The sequence below is a fragment of the Microtus ochrogaster genome, chromosome 19, assembly GCF_000317375.1.
Source record: "Microtus ochrogaster isolate Prairie Vole_2 chromosome 19, MicOch1.0, whole genome shotgun sequence".
Classification (NCBI taxonomy): domain Eukaryota; kingdom Metazoa; phylum Chordata; class Mammalia; order Rodentia; family Cricetidae; genus Microtus; species Microtus ochrogaster.
Window position 1 is genome coordinate 23687084 of NC_022021.1, and position 4251 is coordinate 23691334.

Below are 4251 nucleotides of genomic sequence, written 5' to 3' on the forward strand. Positions count from 1 at the left end.
ATCCAAGACTGTTGCCTGGGGAACCCTTGTTATTCAGTTCTGCTTATCTGATAGTGAACATAGAGGAGCCCCTTTATGAAAATGCCTATCCAATTGATTTAAATTAAATACAAACAGCAGAACGGTTTTAACCACAGAGATAAAGTAACTGTTTAGACTGCAAAGCCAAGAATGAGTCCAGTTAATGGACACCCATTAAGAAAGGCACTAACGAAATGCAAAGAACTGAGGATCACTGCTCTGAGAATATGATAGCACAGAGTAACAAACATTAAAAGCTGAAAGTAATTTTCTAAGTGACCTTCTCACCTGCAGTGCAAAAGCTGCCTTTCAGCTGGAGGAGCTTTTGCAATTGCTTGGTGCCAGGGAGCTGACGCCTTGGCAGCCAGCTGCACCCAGCTCTTTACCTGCAAGAGTGCCAGCAAGGACAGGCTTCCAGAGCGTGTCTGCACAGGAGACCAGGATTCTCACATTCTCTGAGTTCTCAATAAGGAGATTCATTTGGAGATACCTCCTTAGTCTGTCCTGGATGACTCCAGAGTTGGAAGTCTTGCTGGTTTCATTATGTTTTTAAAAACACTGTCTTGAAGAGATTGTTTATAAATCTATAGCTGTATACTATGCATCATTCTTTAAGAAAACTCAATTTATTATTATTATTTGTTTATTTTATATATTACTAACCTGACCTCTTAGGTTCTGCTAGAATTTCAAGGAGTATTCCTGACATCAAAGGAATATTTTTTTAAAGACTACCACTTTAAAAAAAGTATATGAAAATAAAGAAAGCAGCTCGACCATCATTTTTCAGTAAAGTCTCAAAATTTTGATGGTAAATAAATAGTAGTAGGTTTTCAGTGCTAACAATTAGTAGGGAAGTTAAAGAAATAGAGCAGGAGGAATACCGTAAAGGGATTAGAAATCTGGGTAGGACATCCTACAGCCCGAGCTCCAGGCATGGTCTTTGCAGCAAGCTGTACATAATACCAACCAGAATTCACTACATATCATTCTTCCAACTGACTGAACTCTAATCTATGGTTGAAAGGATTCCCAGGTGATCAGTGTACACACTGAGGTGTGAGAGACTGGGAGGGTGGGGTACTGAACAAATCTGTAATAGATGGGGCTTTCGAAACTCTGTAAGTATCCGAGAGAGGTTATTATAAAGGCAAGTTCAAGATCCAGATCCAAGACGTTCTGATACCACAGGTTTGTACGGTGCCTGTGAAATCAGTATCTCTAACACATATCCTAGGGCTTTGTCCCCATGTCTGTTCTACCTTTTTTCAAACCTCTGCCACCAGATGCCAACATCTGTCAAAGGAAGGCTGCATTAGTGAACACTACTATGAGAGTAGGCTGTGGATTTTTTCTGGTGAGTACTGTTGTGAGCTGTAATGCCTGCATTACTCTCCACGCTACAGTTGGCACTACTGTACCATTCCCCAGCTGGGCAAGGGCCTGGAGATTAAAGAACACACAAGAGACAGGGTCACTCGTGAGGAGATAATGCCAAGTGCTGTTTGTTCAAGCTTAGGAAATCCCTTAAATACCCCATTGCTGCGCAAGGAATTCTCCCCAGGCAGGTGGGAAATTACCAAGCTCAAAATGGAGTAAACCACAGCCCTATAGCTAACCACCAGGGGGAAAGAGGGAGCACAGGAACAAACAGGGTCTTTAGCCAGAAAATGCAACAAGATGTCTGGCCAGAAACTGTCCTCAAGATGAACCACAAGTAGACCCATGGGCCCTACAATGAGCCTAACAGATGTAGAATAATTTTTCAGGAAATCTCTGGGCATAACTATGAGGGAATTTGTAGATTAGGTTCATTAAGATGGAAAGACCCATCCTAAATGTGGGCAGCATCATCCCACAGGCTACACTGGGGGGCAGTGTGGTCGGGGGGTGGTCCACAGGCGACATGGGAGGTGGGGGTGGGGATGGTGGGGTGGTCCACAGGCTACACAGTGGGTTGTGGCAGTAGGGGTTGGTCCTGGGCTGAATTTTTAGGAAAGTTGGCTCTTGATGTCATGTGACCAGCTACCTTCTGCTCCCGCTGCTGTGTTTTCCCCATCATGATGGGCCTGGATCACCACACAGTGTGAGTCCAAACAAATTCTTCCTCGCTTAAGTTGTGTCTGGTCAAAGTCACTAGAAAGGAAATTAATACTCGCTTCCTGCATGAGCATAATGGGTCCTTTGTCTGAGGCAGGATTCATGGTTATAGGATCCCTGAGGCCCTCTTTCTTACTTTTCCATGGCCTAGTCACACTGAGCTCTGAGTTCTACCCCCAAACTTACTATTTCTTTTGCTATGCTGTTTATTTTTCTGTTGTTTCTTTGCACCATAGGTTTCAGAGTAAGAATGGCTGAGTTTATGTGTTGGTTTAAGGCATGTGGAATTCTAGTTCTGTGAACTGTTTCAATTGTTTCTTACTGTATAAAATAGGTTACAGCAGTACCTGTCGCATAGAATGACTGGAACAATTGTCAACTGGCCTTTGGAAAATACATGTCACTATACACATCATTTATCATTTACACATATTTAGTATATGATCACAATGGTCGATTATTCTCTTTCCTGGCCTGCAGAATTACTCTATCCTTTGTGGCTTAGTTATTTTTTACAGGGTCCCTTGACAAGTCTCATTTCTCCCTCCGTACTGACCATGATCTGTGCTCTCACAGTATCTAAACATTTCTTTCTTGTGTTCAGACTGACATAGTGTTACTAGTTTGTTCATAGCCTCTATGCTAAACTGTAAGATCATCAAAATAATAAACACAAACCCTGTTTTATCCTCCTTTGTAGCCTTAGCACCTCACACTGATTAACACCAAGCACTGTTCTCAGCATTTTACTATCTCATTGACTCCTCAGAACAACCCTGTAAGATAGGTGCTGCTGTCATTTCCATTCTACAAACTGAGAGAGAAAAGGCGACGTAGTTGTACTGGCTAGATTTATGTCAACTTGATAGAAACTATAGTCATCTGAGAGGAGGAACCCTCAACTGAGAAAATGCTTCCACAATATCTGGTGGTCAGCAGGTCTGTAGGGCGTTTTCTTAATTAATGATTGATGGGTGAGGGTCTAGCCCACTGTGGGTGGTGCCATCTCTGGGCTCGTGTCCAGGGTTCTATAAGGCTGAGCAAGTCCTGAAGAGCAAGCCAGTAAACAGCACTTCCTCACATCTGCACCACCCCCACCTCCAGGTTCCTGCCCTGTGGGAGTTCCTGCACTCACTGCCCTTGACAATGAACCATGAGTGAAATAAACCCTTTCCTCCCCAACGTGCTTGTGGTCTTGGTGTTTCATCGCAGCAACAGAAGTGCTGACTAAGTGCTGGTCAGTTTTAATTGTCAACTTGACACAACCAAAAACAACCAGAAAAGGGGCCTTAATAATTAATGATCTAGATCAGTTTGACTGTGGCTAAGTATACATGGGATCATTTTCTGGACAGGGAACAGTATGAGCAAGCAGGAAGTTAACCGAGGGTAAGCAAAGCAGGATATTTTGTTAGAGCGCCAGCAATGAAACACAGCAAGTGCTTTTTTCGTGGCTCCAGTACAAGCATTGAATGAAAAGAAGAAATAAAAAGGAGAGGGCCTGGCTACTCCTGCATATGGTGGCATAGATAAAAGCGAGAGCATAGGCAGACACAGGGACATCTGAGACCGTCCAGAATGGACATGACCAGGCTGAGCTGTGCTATGTGGGGAGATGGGGACAGGAAGGAGGAAGGGAGAGAAGAGAACCAGGTGCAGTAGCCAGGAAGCCAAAGGTCCAAAAGGTGTGGGTAACAAAAACATTTGGATTATATGGGAAGAGCATCCGAGGGAAGGCTAGGCTATAGAGTTCAGGGTAGAGGGCAGGGTTTGTAATTCATATCCTTAACATGTAGGAACTGAGGGATGCTGAGAGAACATGGCAGCAGGCCCAGCTTTAATGTTTTAAATAGGTATCTCAGTTGTTTGTGCTAGTTTGAAACTTAACAGCAATAGACCTGAATTTTGACTCAGCATTTTAGTTTCTACATTCAAGATGACAGATCGAACGCTTGGCGAATTCTATTACCTTGAAATATTGACTTTAGGGAAGGTCTCCCAAAAATGATGTTCTAGAGGTGACAAAGGACCAAGTCAAATAATTTTTTAGTTTTTGGTGTCTTATTAAATTCAAATAATGTCAAAACAAATCAAATGTAGATATTTAATGGGTTACATATGAAAACAAAA